We start from the raw sequence: 22,755 nt of genomic DNA on the forward strand, positions 1-22,755 counted from the left end.
GAACAAAAAATGCTGGAGATCCATGAAGAGAGAAAAAAGTAGAGAAATTGCTGAAAAAGCTTCCTCTGAGAAAGGGTTGCATGACCCTAAACATTAATTCTGATTTCTCTGCACAGATGCTGCCAGATCTGCTGAGCTTTTCCAGAAATTTCTCTTTTTTCCTCTCATCATGAACTTTTGTTCTCAGTCCTGAACATCTTCACTCTGTTGAGCCCAGGATAAAAACAGAAATTACTGGAAAAGCTCAGCAAGTCTGGCAGCATCTGTGGAGACAAATCAGAATTAAGGTTTAGAGTCGAGCAACCCTTCCTCAGAGGAAGCTTTTCTAGCAATTTCTCTTTATGTTTCTGATTTACAGCATCTGCCATTCTTTTCGTTTTTATGCATAGAGAGAAAGAGAAGGCTAACGTTTCGAGTCTAGATGACTCTTCATCAGAGCTCCCCAGTTCAACCTAATCTCCATGAGTCTAGATTAGAGTGGTGCTGGAAAAGCGCAGCAGGTCAGGCAGCATCTGAGGAGCAGGAAAATCGACGGGAAACTTCGATTTTCCTGCTCCTCAGATGCTGCCTGACCTGCTGCGCTTTTCCAGCACCACTCTAATCTAGACTCTGATCTCCAGCATCTGGAGTCCTCACTTATGCCCAATCTCCATGGGTGTTGCCTGACCCTCTGCACACATTCCAGTATTTGCAGTCATTGGCTCTGAGCAGGTTCAGGACTCAAGGCGCCTCACTGGTGGCCTCCAGGCCGGCAGGTGGCGCAGTCATGGGAGGAGCGGCCCTATGAGTGCGATGCGGGTCCGGCCCGAGGCCGATGCGGGTGTGTTGTCAGTTGGAGACTGTGGCGTGGGGAGGGGGGACGGTGAAGGGAGAGGATGAAGAACGGGACCGCGAGCGGTACCGGCGGGTACAGACGGTGAGTAAACATCGGCTCCTCTCAGTGAATGAAGCGGCAGTCGGTCACCTTTCCCCCCCGGGGGCGGTCGGGCTTTACCCGGTGTCAGTGGCTGGAGGCACCGCCTCCTCCCCCACGGCCCTGGGTTTTTCACTCTCTCTCCCCGGGAGAGGGACAGCGGCCTCCTTTCGGTTACGGGAAGCCGCAAACATTGACTGTCAGCCGGGGCAGGGAGAGGGAGGCCCATTCCCCCATTCCCTCTCCCCCTCTTTACCCCCGTGCCCCCTTCCTTCCCCCGCTCCCCCTCTCTCTCTCTCCCCTTCCCGCTCCCCCTCTCTCTCTCGCCCGCTCCCCCTCTCTCTCTCGCCCGCTCCCCCTCTCTCTCTCTCCCCCTTCCCGCTCCCCCTCTCTCTCTCGCCCGCTCCCCCTCTCTCTCTCCCCCTTCCCGCTCCCCCTCTCTCTCTCTCTCTCTCTCCCCTTCCCGCTCCCCCCCTCTCTCTCTCTCCCCTTCCCGCTCCCCCTTCCCGCTCCCCCTTCCCGCTCCCCCTTCCCGCTCCCCCTTCCCGCTCCCCCTTCCCGCTCCCCCTTCCCGCTCCCCCTTCCCGCTCCCCCTTCCCTCTCCCCCTTCCCGCTCCCCCTTCCCCCTCTCCCCCTTCCCTCTCCCCCTTCCCTCTCCCCCTTCCCTCTCCCCCTTCCCTCTCCCCCTTCCCTCTCCCCCTTCCCTCTCCCCCCCTCCCTCTCCCCCCTCTCTCTTCCCCCTTCCCGCTCCCCCTCTCTCTTCCCCCCTTCCCGCTCCCCCGCGTTCCCCCTCCCCCCCCCCCGTCCCCCCTCTCTCCCCCCCCGCGTTCCCCCTCTCTCCCCCCCGCGTTCCCCCTCTCTCCCCCCCCGCGTTCCCCCTCTCTCCCCCCCCCGCGTTCCCCCTCTCTCCCCCCCCCGCGTTCCCCTCTCTCCCCCCCCGCGTTCCCCCTCTCTCCCCCCCGCGTTCCCCCTCTCTCCCCCCCCGCGTTCCCCCTCTCTCCCCCCCCGCGTTCCCCCTCTCTCCCCCCCCGCGTTCCCCCTCTCTCCCCCCCCGCGTTCCCCCTCTCTCCCCCCCCGCGTTCCCCCTCTCTCCCCCCCCGCGTTCCCCCTCTCTCCCCCCCCGCGTTCCCCCTCTCTCCCCCCCCGCGTTCCCCCTCTCTCCCCCCCCGCGTTCCCCCTCTCTCCCCCCCCGCGTTCCCCCTCTCTCCCCCCCCGCGTTCCCCCTCTCTCCCCCCCCGCGTTCCCCCTCTCTCCCCCCCCGCGTTCCCCCTCTCTCCCCCCCCGCGTTCCCCCTCTCTCCCCCCCCGCGTTCCCCCTCTCTCCCCCCCCGCGTTCCCCCTCTCTCCCCCCCCGCGTTCCCCCTCTCTCCCCCCCCGCGTTCCCCCTCTCTCCCCCCCCGCGTTCCCCCTCTCTCCCCCCCCGCGTTCCCCCTCTCTCCCCCCCCGCGTTCCCCCTCTCTCCCCCCCCGCGTTCCCCCTCTCTCCCCCCCCGCGTTCCCCCTCTCTCCCCCCCCGCGTTCCCCCTCTCTCCCCCCCCCGCGTTCCCCCTCTCTCCCCCCCCGCGTTCCCCCTCTCTCCCCCCCCGCGTTCCCCCTCTCTCCCCCCCCGCGTTCCCCCTCTCTCCCCCCCCGCGTTCCCCCTCTCTCCCCCCCCGCGTTCCCCCTCTCTCCCCCCCCGCGTTCCCCCTCTCTCCCCCCCCGCGTTCCCCCTCTCTCCCCCCCCGCGTTCCCCCTCTCTCCCCCCCCGCGTTCCCCCTCTCTCCCCCCCCGCGTTCCCCCTCTCTCCCCCCCCGCGTTCCCCCTCTCTCCCCCCCCGCGTTCCCCCTCTCTCCCCCCCCGCGTTCCCCCTCTCTCCCCCCCCGCGTTCCCCCTCTCTCCCCCCCCGCGTTCCCCCTCTCTCCCCCCCCGCGTTCCCCCTCTCTCCCCCCCCGCGTTCCCCCTCTCTCCCCCCCCGCGTTCCCCCTCTCTCCCCCCCCGCGTTCCCCCTCTCTCCCCCCCCGCGTTCCCCCTCTCTCCCCCCCCGCGTTCCCCCTCTCTCCCCCCCCGCGTTCCCCCTCTCTCCCCCCCCGCGTTCCCCCTCTCTCCCCCCCCGCGTTCCCCCTCTCTCCCCCCCCGCGTTCCCCCTCTCTCCCCCCCCGCGTTCCCCCTCTCTCCCCCCCCGCGTTCCCCCTCTCTCCCCCCCCGCGTTCCCCCTCTCTCCCCCCCCGCGTTCCCCCTCTCTCCCCCCCCGCGTTCCCCCTCTCTCCCCCCCCGCGTTCCCCCTCTCTCCCCCCCCGCGTTCCCCCTCTCTCCCCCCCCGCGTTCCCCCTCTCTCCCCCCCCGCGTTCCCCCTCTCTCCCCCCCCGCGTTCCCCCTCTCTCCCCCCCCGCGTTCCCCCTCTCTCCCCCCCCGCGTTCCCCCTCTCTCCCCCCCCGCGTTCCCCCTCTCTCCCCCCCCGCGTTCCCCCTCTCTCCCCCCCCGCGTTCCCCCTCTCTCCCCCCCCGCGTTCCCCCTCTCTCCCCCCCCGCGTTCCCCCTCTCTCCCCCCCCGCGTTCCCCCTCTCTCCCCCCCCGCGTTCCCCCTCTCTCCCCCCCCGCGTTCCCCCTCTCTCCCCCCCCGCGTTCCCCCTCTCTCCCCCCCCGCGTTCCCCCTCTCTCCCCCCCCGCGTTCCCCCTCTCTCCCCCCCCGCGTTCCCCCTCTCTCCCCCCCCGCGTTCCCCCTCTCTCCCCCCCCGCGTTCCCCCTCTCTCCCCCCCCGCGTTCCCCCTCTCTCCCCCCCCGCGTTCCCCCTCTCTCCCCCCCCGCGTTCCCCCTCTCTCCCCCCCCGCGTTCCCCCTCTCTCCCCCCCCGCGTTCCCCCTCTCTCCCCCCCCGCGTTCCCCCTCTCTCCCCCCCCGCGTTCCCCCTCTCTCCCCCCCCGCGTTCCCCCTCTCTCCCCCCCCGCGTTCCCCCTCTCTCCCCCCCCGCGTTCCCCCTCTCTCCCCCCCCGCGTTCCCCCTCTCTCCCCCCCCGCGTTCCCCCTCTCTCCCCCCCCGCGTTCCCCCTCTCTCCCCCCCCGCGTTCCCCCTCTCTCCCCCCCCGCGTTCCCCCTCTCTCCCCCCCCGCGTTCCCCCTCTCTCCCCCCCCGCGTTCCCCCTCTCTCCCCCCCCGCGTTCCCCCTCTCTCCCCCCCCGCGTTCCCCCTCTCTCCCCCCCCGCGTTCCCCCTCTCTCCCCCCCCGCGTTCCCCCTCTCTCCCCCCCCGCGTTCCCCCTCTCTCCCCCCCCGCGTTCCCCCTCTCTCCCCCCCCGCGTTCCCCCTCTCTCCCCCCCCGCGTTCCCCCTCTCTCCCCCCCCGCGTTCCCCCTCTCTCCCCCCCCGCGTTCCCCCTCTCTCCCCCCCCGCGTTCCCCCTCTCTCCCCCCCCGCGTTCCCCCTCTCTCCCCCCCCGCGTTCCCCCTCTCTCCCCCCCCGCGTTCCCCCTCTCTCCCCCCCCGCGTTCCCCCTCTCTCCCCCCCCGCGTTCCCCCTCTCTCCCCCCCCGCGTTCCCCCTCTCTCCCCCCCCGCGTTCCCCCTCTCTCCCCCCCCGCGTTCCCCCTCTCTCCCCCCCCGCGTTCCCCCTCTCTCCCCCCCCGCGTTCCCCCTCTCTCCCCCCCCGCGTTCCCCCTCTCTCCCCCCCCGCGTTCCCCCTCTCTCCCCCCCCGCGTTCCCCCTCTCTCCCCCCCCGCGTTCCCCCTCTCTCCCCCCCCGCGTTCCCCCTCTCTCCCCCCCCGCGTTCCCCCTCTCTCCCCCCCCGCGTTCCCCCTCTCTCCCCCCCCGCGTTCCCCCTCTCTCCCCCCCCGCGTTCCCCCTCTCTCCCCCCCCGCGTTCCCCCTCTCTCCCCCCCCGCGTTCCCCCTCTCTCCCCCCCCGCGTTCCCCCTCTCTCCCCCCCCGCGTTCCCCCTCTCTCCCCCCCCCGCGTTCCCCCTCTCTCCCCCCCCGCGTTCCCCCTCTCTCCCCCCCCGCGTTCCCCCTCTCTCCCCCCCCGCGTTCCCCCTCTCTCCCCCCCCGCGTTCCCCCTCTCTCCCCCCCCGCGTTCCCCCTCTCTCCCCCCCCGCGTTCCCCCTCTCTCCCCCCCCGCGTTCCCCCTCTCTCCCCCCCCGCGTTCCCCCTCTCTCCCCCCCCGCGTTCCCCCTCTCTCCCCCCCCGCGTTCCCCCTCTCTCCCCCCCCGCGTTCCCCCTCTCTCCCCCCCCGCGTTCCCCCTCTCTCCCCCCCCGCGTTCCCCCTCTCTCCCCCCCCGCGTTCCCCCTCTCTCCCCCCCCGCGTTCCCCCTCTCTCCCCCCCCGCGTTCCCCCTCTCTCCCCCCCCGCGTTCCCCCTCTCTCCCCCCCCCGCGTTCCCCCTCTCTCCCCCCCCGCGTTCCCCCTCTCTCCCCCCCCGCGTTCCCCTCTCTCCCCCCCCGCGTTCCCCCTCTCTCCCCCCCCGCGTTCCCCCTCTCTCCCCCCCCGCGTTCCCCCTCTCTCCCCCCCCCGCGTTCCCCCTCTCTCCCCCCCCGCGTTCCCCCTCTCTCCCCCCCCGCGTTCCCCCTCTCTCCCCCCCCGCGTTCCCCCTCTCTCCCCCCCCCCGCGTTCCCGCCCTCCATCCCCCCCCCATTCCCCCTTCCCCCCCCCATTCCCCCTTCCCCCCCCCCCCTCCATTCCTCCTCCATCCCCACTCCTTCTATACCAATGGTTATAACTTCCTTTCTGATTGTTTTTTAAACTTTATATGGTATTTTTATATTCTTTTAGTAATAAATGGTAAAGTTGCCATAGTCCCAGAGGACCATAGAGTTGCTCTGTTATTGAAAGAGAATTGGAGTAGTTCAGTTTGAAGATCACTACACTTGAGTCGAGGTTGAAAAGGCAGGACCTTCATGGTAACTTCAGGAAATTGAACCTACACTGTTGTTGTCACTCTGTATTGTATACCAGCCATCCAGCCAACTGAACTATCTTTTCTTAAGATGGAAACTGGACTATGCACAATATGTTAGATGTGACAGATGCAAGATTCTGGGCCTCGTTGCTGTGATGTGAGCATCAGGAATGGTAGTCTCCTGGCCTTTGTGCCAGGAACTCTGGATTTAGGTCTCACTTGATGGCTCTGGAAGGTGCATTTGTGAAATGGTTAAACAGATTAAAGGACTAAAGATGTGCAGATTGGCCGGATTGGCCATGTGAGGTGCCCATGGTGTTCGGAGATGTGTCGGTGAACCATGGGAAATGCAGGATTACAAGCAAAGGGAAGTGGGGTGGGTCTGGGTGGGATGCTGTTTGGAGGGTTGGTGTGGACTTGTTGGGCTGAGTGGCCTGCTTGCACACTATCCCAAGGAAAGGACCTTGTCTATTTATCCCATTCATGTCCCTCATGATCTTATAAACCTGTATAAGATCACCCCTCAGCCTCTGAAACTCCACAGAAACCGGCCCCAGCCTATTTAGCCTCTCCCGAAAGCTCAAATCCTCCAACCGTGTACCGAAGGGTCTGTGTCCATGCTGTACAAATCTGACTGATTGTGGGCTGATAATAAAATACACATCTGATGGGTAAAAAGCAGTAGCTTCGTATACACTGTAGCCATGGGCCAATGATATAGCGAATGAATGTTTGTGGTTGCACAGTCTGTTCTGCTCTAATACGCGTTTCTTCAACACAAATTGGCTTTAATGCAATTGAAGAATTAGACTGCTATTAATAGAACGCGAACATCATGTCACAGCTATTGTGTGATTTTCTTGTAAAGTGAAATTGCATAAGAACAGATCTATTGCATTATATCAGAACAGACTGTAATGGGGATGTAGATTAATTGGGCTGCTTTTTCTTCCTGGATAGTGTTGTGCAGCTGGAGTGTTTTTGACACTGCATTAAACAGGCAAATGGAAAGTATTAGATTACATTTCTGACCTTGTAAATAGTGGATAGATTTTGAATTGAGTTTTCACTGAAGAATTCTCAGTCTCCAACCGAACCTGGTAGCCATAGACTTGTATATCTGGGCTGCTTCAGTTCCTGATCAGTGGTAATATTCAGTCTTGATTATGGGGGGAGGCAGGAATGTTAATATTATTAAATATCGGAGGGAACTGGTTAGACCCTCTATTTTTGATGATTGCTGCTTATCACTGTAGTGGCAAATGTGTCTTTGCACTTGATAGACTAAGCCTAAACATTGTTTAGATCTTTGTTTACATGCAGTCATGGACTGCTTCAATATCAACACATAAGGTAAGTATTTTTCAGGTAATTTTAGACAACTTTTCACTTTTATGCTGAATCTTATATTCATGGAGAATTGTAAAATGAGTTGTTACTTTTGAATGACTCTCAAAAGTACAGTATTTCTGAACTTAAGGATTTGACTTTAAAATCTCATGAAGTTTTCACCGTTTTCATGGATACTGTAGTGGTAGTATTTCAGCAAAATATTTGTCAAAGGTACAATCCTGTTGCATATATCTGAAGAGAAGCAAAGCACTAAGTGATTTGCATAAGCAAATTACATTCCTGTTTGTGCCAGTAGGGTATTGGTAGATTCATAGAGATGTACTACACAGAAACAGATCCTTCAGTTCAACTTGTCCATGCCGACCATATATCCCAACCCAATCTTGTCCCACCTGCCAGCACCTGGCCCATATCTCTCCAAACCCTTCCCATTCATATACCCATCCAGATGCCTTTTAAATGTTGCAATTGTACTAACCTCCACCACTCCCTCTGGCAACTCATTCCAAACATGTACCACCCGCTGCGTGAAAAAGTTGCTCCAGGGCCTCTTTTATGTCTTTCCCCTCTCACCCTGAACCTACGCTCTCTAGTTCTTGACTCCCCGACCGCACGGAAAAGACTTTGTCTATTTATCCTATCCATGTCTGTCATGATTTTATAAACCTCTATAAGGTCACCCCTCAGCCTCCGATGGTCCAGGGAAAACAGCCCTTGCCTGTTCACCCTCTCTATAGCTGAACTCTGGCAATATCCTTGTAAATTTTTTTCTGAACCCTTTCAAGTTTCTGATAGGAAGGAGTCTAGAATTGCCCAAGTTGTTCCAAAAGTGGCCTAACCAATGTCTTGTACAGTCACAATATGACCTCCTAACTCCTGTACTCAATTTTCTGACCAATAAAGGAAAGCATACCAAACACCTTCACTATCCTATCTACCTGTGACTCTACTTTCAAAGAGCTATGAACCTGCACTCCAAGGTTTCTTTGTTCAGCAACACTCCCTGATTTCCCATGCATAAAGCCATGTTGACTATCCGTAATCAGTCCTTGCCTTTCCAATACATGTACATCCTGTCCCTCAGGATTCCCTCCAACAACTTGCCCACCACCAATGTCAGGTTCACCAGGGTGTAGTTCCCTGGCTTGTCTTTACTATCTTAAATTGTGGCACCCCGTTAGCCAACCATCAGTCTTCCGACACCTCTTCTATGACTATCAATGATACAAGTATCTCAGTAAGAGGCCAATACTTCCTAGCTTCCCACAGAGTTCTGGGGATTCATCTACTTTTATGCGTTTCAGGACATCCAGCACTTCCTCCTCTATAATATGGACATTTTTTCAAGATGTCACCATCTATTTCCCTACGTTCTATATCTTCCATGTCCTTTTCCACAGTAAACACTGATGCAAAATACTTATTTAGTATCTCCCCATTTCCCGCAGCTTCACGCAAAGGCTGCCTTGTTGTTCTTTGAGGGGCGCTATTCTCTCCCTTTTGTCCTTAATTTATTTGTAAGAAACGTTTGGATTCTCCTCAACTCTATTTGTCAAAGCTATGTCATGTCACCTTTTTGCCTTCGTGATTTCCCTCTTAAGTATATTCCTACTGCTTTTATACTCTTCTGAAGGTTCACTTGATCTGTGTTGTCTATACCTGGCATATGAGGAGAAAGTGAGGTCTGCAGATGCTGGAGATCAGAGCTGAAAATGTGTTGCTGGAAAAGCGCAGCAGGTCAGGCAGCATACAAGGAACAGGAAATTCAACGTTTCGGGCATAAGCCCTTCATCAGGAATGAAGGGCTATACCTGGCATATGCTTGCTTGCTTCCTCTTTCTTAACCAAACTCTCAATTTCCTTAGTCATCTCGCATTCCCTACACCTATCAGCCTTTCCTTTCACCCTAACAGGCATATACTGTCTCTGGACTCACGTTATCTCATTTTTGAAGGCTTCCCATTTTCCAGCCATCCCTTTACCTGTGAACAGCTGCGCCTAGTCAACTTTTGAAAATTCTTGCCTAATATCGTCAAAATTAGCTATCCTCCAATTTAGGACTTCAACTTTTAGCTCCAGTCTATTGTTTTTGATCACTGTTTTAAAACTAAGAGAATTATGGTTGTTGGCCCTAAAGTGCTCCCCCCTTGGCACCTCAGTTACCTGTTCTGTCTTATCTCTCAAGAGGAGGTGTAGTTTTGCACCTTCTCTAGTAGGTACTTCCACATATGAATCGGAAAAGTTTCTTGGGTGCACTTAATAAATTCCTCTCCATCTAAACCTATCGCAGACCTATTCTATATTTGGAAAGTTAAAATCCCTTACCACAACCACCCCATTATTCTTACAGATAACTGAGATCTCCTTACAAATTTGTTTCTCAGTTTCCCTCTGACTATTAGGGGGTCTATAATACAATCCCAATAAGGTGATCATCCCTTTCTTATTTCTCAGTTAAACCCAAAAAACCTCCCTGGATGTATATCCGGAAATATCCTCCCTCAGGACAGCTGTAATACTATCCCTTATCAAAAATGCCACTTCACCTCCTCTCGCTCTCTTCCCCGCCACCCCCCCCCTCCCCCCTTCCTGACCTTCCTGTATTCTGAAACGTTAAGCTGCCAGTCCTGTCCATCCCTGAGCCATGTTTCTGTAATTGATATGATATCCTAGTCCCATGTACCTCACCATGCCCTGTGTTCATCTGCCTTCCCTGTTAGACCTCTTGCATTAAAATAAATGCAGTTTAATTTATCAGTCCTATCTTGATCTCTGCTTTGTCCCTGCCTGCCCTGACTGTTTGACTTGCTTCTTTTCTCAACTGTACCGTATTGGACTGATCTCTTTCCTCACTATCTCCTTGAATCCCACCCCCAACTTTGAGTTTAAATCCTCTTGAGCAGCTCTAGCAACTCTCCCTGCCATTATATTCATAATAACTGCTAGAGAATGAATCTGTAACAATGGTGTGTTTAAAAAAAAGAATTCTCGAATGAGAAAACATAGATTTAGTGTGAGAGGGGAAAGATCCAGAAGAGACTTGAGGGGCTACTTTTTCTTGCGGTGGGTGGTGCATGTGTGGAATGGACTGCCAGATGAAGTGGTAGAGGCTCATAGAATTGTAACATTTTAAAAGGCACCTGGATGGGTATATGAATAGGAAGGGTTTGGAGGATATGGACTGGGTGCTGGCAGGTGGGACTAGGTTGGGTTGGGATATCTGGTCAGCTTGGAGAAGTTGGACTGAAGGGTCTGTTTCTGTGCTGTACACCTCTATGATTCTATGGTGAGTGGGTGGGGTGGGGTGATGCAGCATGGTGATCAGAACATTGTGAAATGTATCTGAGTGAATCGGAAAGTCTGAGTCTCAATGGATTTGAAGACCAGATAGACTTTGAGGTGTAAGTAAACACTTTTTTAATATTCCTGAAAAAATGAATATTTTTGTCAAATCTTTTCATCTTGCACCAATCAGGACATTTGCAAGAATATCTGTGTAATGAGAGCAATATTATTGTATTGGATGAGAAGATTTGAGCTGCAGAACTTGTTGCTCCCAAGGCCATGTTCCTCCAGTATTGTTAGAGCGCATCAACCTGAAAATGTGAAAAATTGCCCAAGTATGTCCTGTACACAAAAAACAGGACACATCCAACCTGACCAATTACTGCCCCATCTGTATACACTCAATCACCAGTAAAATCATGGAAGGTGTCAACAACAGTGCTATCAAGCAGCACCTGCTGAGATTGCTCAGTTTGGGTCCGCCAGGGCCACTCGACTCCTGACCTCATTACAGCCTTTGATCAAGCAGGGATAAAAGCACTGAATTTTAGAGTTGAAGTGACAGTGACAGCCCTTGACATCAAGATCGCATTCGACTGAGTGTGTCATCGGTCCCTTGCAAAACAGGTAATAATGGGAATTGCGGATAAATTCTCTGCTGATTGGAGTCATACAAGAATGGTTCTGGTTGTCAGAAGTCTTCATCTCAGCTTCAGGGCATCTCTGCAGGAGTTCCTCAGGATAATGTCCTCAACCCAACCATTTTCAGCTAGTTTGTCAATGATCTTCCCACCATAAAGTTAGAAGTGGAAATGTTCACTGATGATTGCACAATGTTCACAGCCATTTCCAACTCTTCAGATCCTGAAGCAGTCCTTCTTCAAATCCAAGATGATCTGGACAATATCCAGGCTTGGGTTAACAAGTGACAAGTAACATTGATGCCACACAAATGCCAGGCAATGACCATCTCAAGTAAGAGACATTCAGTAGTGTTACCATCACTGAATTCCCCCTTCCTGAGTGTTGCCATTGACCAACTCAGTTGGACTTATCATATAAACATAGTGGCTACACGAGTAGGTCAGAGGCTCAGAATTTTGTGGTGAGTAACGCACCATCTAATTCCCCAAAACCTGTCCTCCATCTACAAGGCAGAAGTCAGACATGTAATGGAGTACTGCCCACTTGCTTGGGTAGGTGCAATTCTGACAACACCTGAGACTTGACACCATCCCAGACACACCAGCTCTCTTGATTGACACTATATCCACAAGTATAGACTCCCTCCTGCCCTGATACTTCGTAAAAGCTGAGGATGCTTTTTACAAGGTGCACTGCAGAAATTCACCGAAGATGTTTAGGTAACACCCACCAAACTCCTGATCACTTTCATCTAGAAGGACAAGAGTACAGATACATGGGAACACTACATCTGCAAGATTCCCCCTCCAAGCCACAGTCCATCCTGACTTGGAAGTATATCACGAAATCCTGAATTCTTTCCCAAAGGGCATTGTGGGTCCACCTACAGCACATGGATTGCAATGTATTGAGAGGCAGCTCACCACCACCTTCTCAAGGGCACCTGGGGACCAGCAATAAAAGCTGGTCAGTTAATGTCACCCATGTCCCATGGCTGAATAAAAAAATTCTAAGGTTCCAGAAAGTACAGTGAGGAATTTTAAAAATTAAAGTTAGCAATGATTTCTGTCAATCAGGCTTTTGCGAAACCCGAATTTCATTTGCACAATTTGCTTTGGGTGTAATCAAAAATGGCCTTGAAAACTAAATGCATGCCACATGCCTCCATGTATACTTGTATGCATAGAATTGATGCTCAGTACTGACTAATTGTTCCAGAAAGTAACTTATGTTCCATAATGGAATTTGAAGTAGTAGAAGAAGTAGATATACATTTCAAAATGACTTGCCATTAAACCATGTCAGTGTACTTTGACAAATATGAAAATAAAAGTCTCCTTCGTAGAATGTTACATGTCAAAGCTGCTGCACTGTGGTTTGAAAAAATACTTAGTTAATTTAGATCAGCTGTTCCTTGCAAATTGCAAGATAATTAAAGATGAGAGAGACCATTCAATTCATCTTAGCTTCAAGAATGCAGTACAATCACCCTGTTGCAGCATTAATTAGATGCTAAAGTGATTGCATGAACTTTCAAAATTGCTTGAGTGGCATTTCTCATATTTTAAATTTGACCTGAATTTACTTGAACACTTGTTCCCTTGTGTTTATTCAACCAATTGTCTGTGAAGGAATTTAACATTTCTTTACTACTTCCATATTGTGAACTATTTATCTATAAAGTTACTTTGCCCATCTTTTCAAAATGAAAACATATGCACAGTAATTTATTTCAAACTTTAACCAGATATTGGCCACTTGGGAACAGTCTCATGTCTGTTTTCTATGTTGTCATTAATGTTTGAATGTATACTTTATTGATTGTTGAACTGAGCAAGTAGTATAGATGGAGAGCACTTGACGCATTGTATATGTGTTGGTCAAAAGTGTGCTGTCAAGTCTGATCCCAGTTTCCAGGCTTTTAGCTCAGGTTCTTGTGTACAGTGCGTGAACTGCGTATCTAAGTATTCTGTAAATGTAGTGATGTTTTCTGCCTTAGTACACTCATCAAGGTACTGAGCTAAAGCAAGATGGGATTTTAAAACTGGGGCCTATCCAATCTCTGAGGTAGCTGTAGAAGAATCACTACCATTATTTTGAAGAAGTCTGTCTTGGCTAATATTTATTCTATTGGCATTAATAAAAACAGATTAACTGATCATTATTACCGTGCTGTTTGTTTGTAGAGAGCTAGCACTAATTGGCTGCTGCTATTTCTGCATTGCAACAATGAATGTGCTTTAAAAGCACTTTGGAATGTCCTCAGGTCACGCAATGTGCTATATAACAGGCTTTTAACAAAAGTGAGGGCAGAACAGGCCTAATAGTAGAAATAGAAAGTCAGAGCAGGAGTAGGCCATTTGGCCCTTTGAGCTCACTCTTCCATTCAACATCATTCCCGATCATCCAACTCGGTGTCCTGTTCCTGTTTTCTCTCCATACCCTAGGATCCCTTTAGCTGAAATAATTCTACCTAACTCCTGTTTGAACACTGTTAATGTTCTGGCCTCAACTGATTACTGTGGCAGAGAATTCCATAGACTCACTACTCTCTCTGGATGAAGACATTTCTCCTCATCTCAGTCCAAAAATGGCCTACTTTGTATATTTAAAAGGTCATCCCTCGTTCTAGGCTCCCTAGTCATCAGGAATATCCTTCCTGTGTTTACCCTGTTAGGATTTTATAGATTTCTACAAAATCTACCCCCTCATCCTTCTAAATTCCAGTGACTATAATCCTAACTGATCCAGTCTTTCGTCATAATTCAGTCTTGCCATTCCCCACAGGAATCAGTCTGATAAACTTTGATGCTCTCCCTTCATAGCCAGAACACATTTCTTCAGAGAAGGAGACTAAAACTGCACATAATATTTCCAGGTATGATTTCACCAAGGAGCCGTATTGCAGCAAGACATCCATGCTCCCATACTCAAATCCTTGTGCTATTAAGGCCAACATACCATTTACTTTCTTCACCACCATCCGCGCTTGCATGCTTGCTTTCAGATATTAATATGCAAGGATACCCAGGTGTTGTTGCATCTTCCCCTTTCTCAATGTGTGACCATTCAGATAATCTGAATTGTCTTGCTCCTCATGTCTGTCCACATCGTATTTTATCTGTCATGCATTTGCCCACTCACTGAACTTGTACCACTGTCCTCATAGCTCATTCTCCTACCCAGCTTTGTGATTTTGATATATTTTTTATAGCAAAGGAATCAAATTTCTGCAGTCACAGTTCCTTCAGCAGGTGTGCTTTTTTCCCCCACACATAATATTTAAACACTGTATTGCAAAAAACGAACATTGTGCAGCTGCTCCTATGAATTTTTAAGGTTTTCTGGCAGTCACAATATTTAAAGCAACTGATCCCAATGTGGATTTTTCAAGTGTCAACAAGTGGGAGAACAAAATGAATCCCTTCCCATAGGTGAAGAATCTAAACAGTTACTCTCAGATGTGACTGTATTGGTGATGTTCAGTGTTCAATCCTTTCCATAGATTCCTCCTCATCCTGCCGTCAAACCCCACAAACTCCTTTTTATGGACATGTGGGTATGTTAGCGGGCAAAGTAAGCAAGTGAATCTCTCTCTCTACAATTCGCTAGTGAATGGTCATTCCTTGTTAAATAGTTGTGCAACTCGGTCTTTTTTTCCCATGTTCACAGGGTCACCTGTGTCTCTCATGCAAGGTGATTCGTTCTTTCGCTACATCAATAGCACGAGGATTTGAGTATAGGAGCAGGGATGTCTTGTTGCAGTATGGGGCCTTGGTGAAATCATACCTGGAATATTATGTTCAGTTTTAGTCTCCTTCTCTGAAGAAATATGTTCTGGCTATGAAGGGAGGGTTGCAAAGCTTATTAGACTGATTCCTGGGGGAATGGTCGGACTGACATATGACAAGAGAGTGGATCAGTTGGGATTATAGTCACTGGAATTTTGGAGGATGTGTGTGTAGATTTCATGGAAATCTATAAAATCCCAATGAAATGCAGATCTTGGCAAATATGGTAAATCTAATAATTCCTGAAACAATATTGCTGTTTATCTAAGAACAATTCAGTTAGTCTCACATCCTTGCTTTTTCCATGTAGGCTTGAAGACTTTAATTCCCAGATAATTATCCAGTTTCCTTTTTAAAAGTTACAATTTAATCTGCCACCACAACTGTCAGATAGTACATTAAGTTTGCAGATGATAGCAAAGTTGTTGGTGCAGTCTTAAAGTGCAGTAGGACCTTGAACAGATGGGCCAATGGGCCGAGGAGTAGCAAGTGGAGTTTAATTTAGATAAATGAGGTGCTGCGTTTTGGAAAGGCAAATCAGAGTTGGACTTGGACACTTCATGGCAAAGTCCTGGGGAGTGTTGCTGAACAAGTAGACCTTGGAGTGCAGGTTCATAGTTCCTTCAAAGTGGAGTCGCAGGTAGACAGGATAATGAAGAAGGCATTTTGTACACTTGTCTTTATTGGTCAGAGAATTGAGTATAGGAGTTGGGAAGTCATTTTGCAGCTGCACAGGACATTGGTTTGGCTGAATAGGCTGGAGCTGTTTTCCCTGGAGAGTTGGAGGCTGAGGGATGGGTGACCTTATAGAAGTTTATAAAATCATGAGGGGGCATGTGTAGGGTGAATAGTCAGTGTTTTCGCCGTGGTGTGGAGTTCAAAGCTAGAGGGCATAGATGTAAGGTGAGAGGGGTAAGATTTAAAGGGGAGCTGAGGGGCAACTTTTTCATCCAGAGGGTGGTGCGTGTATGGAATGACCTGCCAGAGAAACTGGTAGGCAAGCAGAATGCTGGAAGAACACAGCAAGCCAGTCAGCCTCAGGAGGTCAAAAAGTCAATCTTTTGGGTGTAACCATTCTTCCGGACTGGGGGTGGATGTAAGAGGAGCTGCAGATTAAAGGGGGAGATGGGGAGAGGGGTGGAGTGGTGACATAGGGGTCAGTGAACACAGATGGAGGCTATGACCTGGTTGGTCGATGGGAAGAATGAATCCAATTGGTAGCTGGAAGGGTCCGTCGGAGGATTGGAATGGAAGGGATTCGGGGGTTGGGAAGTGGAGTAATTTGAAATCTAAGAGTTCAATGTTAAGTCCTCTGGTCTTTAGACTGCCCAGGTGGCAGATGAGATGGTGTTCTTTCAATTTGTGGTCTGATTTGCTGTGGCAATGGAGGAGGCCTTATGTTGAATTCCCTAATCTCTTCCAATCCTCTGATCAACTACCCTGAAGGAAAACATTCTGAAAGGGGTTCCAAAGCAGTAAGGTACAGCATGGCACGAGGAGCAGTCATTTGGATAATAGCCTAATGTTTTGGCAACGTTGGATATCTTTTCCTTTAGGACACTGCCTTTGTTGGCAGTTCATGAAAATAATGTGAATTTGAGAATGAAAAACAACTACATATATTTTAATTGAAAAACTGTTTCGATGCCTTGTTGGAATCTAAAATGGTTGATAGATGTAAATAAGTTCTGAATAAACATGCATGAGTTGTCATTGATTTCTGAGAAATATTGCATTGTTTATTACGAACTGCAGAAGATAATTGCTTGCTGAAGTGTGAATAGGTTCTAATGTAGTGTAAAAAATATGGTAGTTAATAACTCATTATGTCAGAGCTAGTGCAGAAAAATATGTTTATATAAAAGCATTAACCAACAAGCTCAAGATGCTATAAGTGCATTAGGGTAGGGGCTATTGAGGGAAATTAGAATGAGGCAATCTCACCTTTTTGGCAGGGTAGCATCTGTCATTTATAGAATCATGAGCATGTGAAAAGAGGAAAAGCTGAAGCTATCTTTATCCGAATATAACAATCATATGCCTGGTTTTTTATTTGCTGCTACTGTATATTTTTGTCACTTTATCTATCAGAAATATAATATGGAAGATAGTTACTTTAAGAAGATGACCAAGCAGATGGATGAGGGTAAAGCAGTTGATGTGGTATTTATGAATTTCAGTTAGTTCCCACAGTAGACTATTGCAGATGTCGTCCCATTCCTCCCTCAGTCGAAGCAAAACGCTCAGACACAGTGTAGTTTTACCTCCTTCATCTTTATTCCGGGCCTGGAGGGAGAGAGAATAATTGCCTATGTGCACAATGACATGAGTTCATGGTCTTCTCTCTCAAACAGCAGTTTCTCAATGACCTATGTAGTCATTTTACAGGGAGGAGCATCCAGATAAGGAAACATACACATTAATTGGGTGACTGTTCCAATCAATGAGTATCAATAGCAGAGGCCAAGCCCTTTAATGTTATACAATGAATGTTCTTAGACAGAAGTGTGTACAGCAGATGCTGGAAATTAGAGTAAAGAGTGTGGTGCTGGAAAAGCACAGCTGGCCAGGCACCATCCAAGGAGTAGAAAAATCGACGTTTCAGACAAAGCCCTTCATCAGGAATCAGGCTGGGAACCTTTGGGGTGGAGAGATAAATGGATGGGGGAGGGAGGGGAGAAGGAGGTAGCTGAGAGTGCAGTCAGTGGATGGAGGTAGGCGTAATGGTGATAGGTTGGAGGGGAGGGTGGAGTGGATAGCTGGGAAGAAAGATGGATAGATGGGATGGGTCATGAGGACAGTGCTGGGTTGAAACTGGGGTAAGGTTGGGGGAGGGGAAATGAGTAAACTGGTGGAATCCACATTGATGCCATGGGGTTGGAAGGTCCCGAGGTGGAAAATGAGGCGTTCTTCCAGGCATCAGGTGGTAAGAGTGTGGTGTTGGAGGAGGCCCAGGGCCTGCATGTCCTTGGCAGAGTGGGTGGGGAAATTAAAGTTTTAGGCCACAAGGCGGTGGGGTTGATTGGTGCGGGTGTCCCGGAGATGTTCTTTGAAGCGCTCTGTGAGTAGGCGTCCTGTCTCCTCAGTGTAGAGTATTGATTTGGAGATGCCGATGTTGGACTTGGGTGGACAAAGTTAAAACTCTCACAACACCAGGTTAAAGTCTAACAGGTTTAATTGGAAGCACACTGTGTGCTTCCTGTTAAACCTGTTGGACTATAACCTGGTGTTGTGTGATTTTTAACAGTGTAGAGTAGACTGCATCAGGAACAACGGATACAGGAAATGGCATGTGCAAGTGCAGATGGAACTTTGATGGATTGTAAGACTCCTTAGAGGCCTTGGAAGGAGGTGAGGGGGGAGATGTGGGTGCAGGCTTTGCATTTCCTGTGGGGGCAGGGTGGGTTGTTAGGGGGCGTGGACCTGACAAGAAAATCACAGAGGGTACGGTCTTTACGGAAAGCGGATGGAGTGGGGAGGAAAATGTAATTCTGGTGGGGTCTGTTTGTAGGTGGCAGAAATGGTGGAGGATGATGCAATGTATACAGAGATGGGTGGGGTGGATGGTGAGAATGGGAGTGTTCTGTCTTTGTTGCGACTGGAGGGGTGGGGATTGAGGGCAGACGTGTGGGATGTGGATGAGATGAACTGGAGGGCATCATTAACTATGTGGGAAGGAAAATTGCAGTCTTTTAAAAGGCCATCCGGTGTGTTCTGTGGTGGGACTGGTCCTCCTGGGAGCAGATGAGGTGGAGGAATTGGGAATAAGGTATAGCATTTTTGCAGGAGGCAGGGTGGGAGGAGATGTAATCCAGATAGCTGTGGGGGTCAGTGGGTTTATGGAAAATATCAGTGTTGACTTGGTCACTGTTGATGGAGAGGTTCAGGAAGGGGAGAGAAGTCTCCGAGATTGTCCATGTGAATTTAAGGTTGGGGTGGAAAGTGTTGGTGAAGTTGATGAACTGTTCATCCTCCTCATGGGAGCATGAAGTGGGGCCAATGCATTCATCAGTGTAGTGGAGGAAAAGGTGGGAAGTGGTGTCAGTGTAACTGCAGAAGATGGATTGTTCCACGTAGCCGACAAAGAGACAGGCATAGTTGGGGACCATGCGGGTACCTCTGGTTATCCCTTTCATCTGGAGGAAGTGGGGTGATTCGAAGGAGAAATTGTTGAGGGTGAGGACCAGTTCAGCCAAACGAATGGGTGTCAGTGGAGGGTACAGGTGGGAACGTCAGGAGAGGAAGAAACTGAGAGCTTGGAGGCCCTGTCATGGACTGGATATCCATGGTGGAGGTGAGGCATTGGAGGACGGGGAAACTGAAGACTTGGAGGAGATAGAGGGTGTGGGTGGTGTCCTGAACGTATGTGGGGAGTTCCTGGACCAGGGAGCATAGGACAGAATTGAGGTAGTGGAGATGAATTCGGTGGGGCAGAAGCAGGCTGAGACTGTTCGTCGGCTGGGGTAGTCAGGCTTGTGGATCTTGGGTAGGAGGTAGAATTGGGTGATGCGGGGTTCCCGAAATATAAGGTTAGAAGCTGTGGGCAGGAATGAATGTTCTTAACCTTGTTAACAGGATTCAAGCAGTGATACCTTCCCCTTGTTAGCTGACCTTGTGTACTGAATGCTTCTAGTATTGTTAAATGGCTCTACATAATGACTGGTTTTCCACCTTGTTAACCCATTACCCTTGCCTCCAGCACCTCATTGTTAACTGTACGTTGTTATCAGATCTGAGTCATGCTCAGCTGAGCCACTTGTTTCACAAAACTCAGAGCTTAACTCTTTCCCTGTCTGCTTATACCCCTACATACACTCATTCCTTCCTTTTATCATTTCACAATAACCACCTAGATGGCACTACCAGCTTTCATAAGACTCTGATTACGACAGCAGTAGCAGGCTAGGTGAATGCAGCATTCTTTGCTGCCTCTGCTCCCGCTCAGCTGTTCAATGTAACAAAGCCAACTGGCTGTTGTGATGTGAGCTTGATCAGTGAACCTTCATATCCCTTAAATGATCGAAAGACCAGGGTAAAGCTCACATGGTTTAATGTCCATAGGAAGGCCACTGACAAAAAGCATACCAACCTCCTCTTCATTGTTGTTAGCTTCTTCACTTTTCGTGCTCATGACTGGGTAGCTGATTGAATCCATTGGAGGACTATGGAGGGGTGGGCGGTGGTCCGAAGGCATGCGTTACCTGCGAATAGAGAAACTCTGGTGACAATATTAGCTGCTGAAAGTATCTTTGCGCTCTCATTCCTTCCTTGCCAGGGTGGTTATCAGTATGAAGACAGTCACATATTTAACTACACTAAATTGTGTCTGCCTACTTCAATATTCTTTGAATTCTTGAAGTCTCTCTTACTCTGTTCGCTGTTTATGACATTATGAAGTTTTATACAATCCGTGAACATCTAAATTTACTGCCTAAAAAATTCAGTCAATTGTAAACAACAATCAAAGGTTCTAAAATCAAACCCTCGGGTGATTCCATTCAAGTTATTCAAAAATTATTTTCTTTTAATGAATTGATACTTGGCTAATGTGAAAGCTGTCAGGAAAAGTATTTCAAAAGTCTGGAACAGCAAGAAAACAACAATGTTTCCTGGGCTTTAGCAATTGAAGAGGCAGTTTCAGTTCAGATTTAAATCTCAAATATTTGTGGGAAATAAATGCAGAATATTTTAAAATATGTTCTCCAACTAAAACTTCCCAAATACAGTCAATTACAGCGGCAACTTTGATAGAAATCGACATTCTTTGAATTTACAGTATGAAGGGGCCAATGAAGACTTAACAATAATTAATAGAATTTAAGCTGCCCAGCCTCGAGTTCTAATATTCTCGAGAAAAAATTAACAAAACATAAAACTAAAGATGCACTCTTCTTTTTCTGTTTGCTCTGCATTAAAACACAGCAGCAAAGATATTTTAATACAATACTCTCATCTGGCTAAAGCATGACCCAACTGTTTTTTTGTAAACAGGCATTGTAGAATTTCAAACCAATCAAGGGACTCGCACTCAAATCAATTTGTTTTAAGGTTGATAATTTTTAAGAAGGACATAATATTGTACAATTACAATATAAAAACAAAGTTTGGTCCATTCCATAGCCCACAAAACACACTGAGTTGAGATCCTGATTCAGACAAAGCAAAAACAGTTACTTGAAACGATTTTCCGAACGAGTATACTAACAAAGCAAAAGTTTTAAACATCATTCTCAGTACGGCACAATCTACATTAAAACGTTCCTTTTTCAACCCAGGTATTAGTGCAGCCTTAATTTCAGTGTTTTCTCATTTTTTTTTTGCATTCTCTCACTGGAGTTATATTTATAAAAAGAGAGCCCTCGCAGCAGATGACATGGTGCTGCAATCAAAGCCAATCTCTTCCCCCAGAACACAGACTCTGTGCCTCAAATTTCGCCATGAGGGAACATTAATCCCTTTCTTATTTATTCCTCTAGGGGGCCCAAATCCCACTTAAACACAGGGGGCTGAAGCTCAGCACAGTGTGGAGGACTTGAACCTCAAATCAACCCACCCAGTATACTTGAACCCCAGTACCATGCAGAGGACTTGAACCTCAACCAAACCCACCATGGGGGACACTAACCCCAGTACGGCGTAGAGGAATTGAACACTGTCATTAATTTCACAAGGGAACGGCAGTGAATGTTATCACTTGGTGTCCTGTTCACACAGATTCAATCATGCTAAGATAAATGTTCTTAATTGTCTTCCAGCATCCTGTTATCACTTGGTGAGTCCAGTGTCCCTATCTTTTGCATTATTTAAGTTTCTTTCACCCCCCCCCAATTTTCTGAGCCTTCCTGCCGATCTGTTTTCTAGTGCAGTAAATGTGTTCTATAATTCAGCATTACATCTTAGTCTAAATGTTTAAAGACAAGTTTTAAGGCTATAGACTTTCTCAGGAGTAGTAGGGGCATGGAACTCTCTGCCTGCAACAGTTGGCCAACTCTGTCCCATATCTCTGTGTGAATGTGTAGAGCGTATAAGCAGGCAGGAAAAGAGTTAAGTTCTGAGTTTCGTGAAACAAGAGGTTCAGCTGAGCATGACTCAGATTAGATAACAACGTACAGTTAACAATGGGGTGCAGGAAGCAAGGGTAATGGGTTAATAAGGTGGAAAACAGTCATTACGTAGTTGGCATTTGCCAACTTTTAAGGGCATTTAAATTGTCATTGGATAGGCATATGGACGAGAATGGAATAGTGTAGGATAGATGGGCTTCAGATTGGTTCCACAGGTCGATACAACATTGAGGGCTGAAGGGCCTATACTGCACTGGTATGTTCTATGTTAAAATCTTTTCTTAAATTAAAAATGTAGATTGTTTTTATTACAGGCAACAATCCACTGTCTGAGAGGGTAGTGACAACAGACTTCTCATGCCATTTTTAAAAGTAGTTAAACATGCATTTCAAGTCCGTAAACTTGAAGGCTCTCAGCCGAGATCTGAAATGTGCAATTAGGAAGTTCCTTTTTGACTGACTTAAACACAATGGGTAAAAGGACACCTGCACTATACATTTCTGTAATTCTATAATCAAAGCATTTGCAAAGTTCCAGTAAACAAGAATGAAATGAATTGTTCTACGCTGATAATGACTGATGTAAAGTCTGAACGTAGAGCATTTGAAGCCAGTCAAGTTAGAAGAGGTGAAAACTGAAAGGACCAAAAGACATAGGAGCAGAAATTAGGCCATTCAGCCCATTAAGTCTGCTCTGCCTTTCAATCATGGCTGATAAGTTTCTCAATCTATTGCATCCGCTGCACCCGATGTGGCCTCCTCTACATTGGGGAGACGGGCCGCTTACTTGCGGAACGCTTCAGAGAACACCTCAGGGACGCCCAGACCAACCAACCCAACCACCCCGTGGCTCAACAC

The 22,755-nt window shown here is 49.5% G+C and overlaps 1 protein-coding gene across 3 annotated transcripts in view; it reads left to right on the forward strand.

Annotated features, from left to right (window-relative positions):
* Positions 1-780: 780 nt before the first annotated feature.
* Positions 781-22,755, forward strand: part of nipa2 (NIPA magnesium transporter 2) — a 44,700-nt gene continuing 22,725 nt past the window's right edge. For all 3 annotated transcript variants that reach the window (XM_060826840.1, XM_060826841.1, XM_060826842.1), the window contains exon 1: positions 781-916. The gene's annotated coding sequence lies outside the window, so the exon portion shown is untranslated. The remainder of the gene's footprint in view (positions 917-22,755) is intronic.

The sequence above is a fragment of the Hemiscyllium ocellatum genome, chromosome 6 (genome assembly GCF_020745735.1).
Source record: "Hemiscyllium ocellatum isolate sHemOce1 chromosome 6, sHemOce1.pat.X.cur, whole genome shotgun sequence".
Classification (NCBI taxonomy): Eukaryota; Metazoa; Chordata; class Chondrichthyes; order Orectolobiformes; family Hemiscylliidae; genus Hemiscyllium; species Hemiscyllium ocellatum.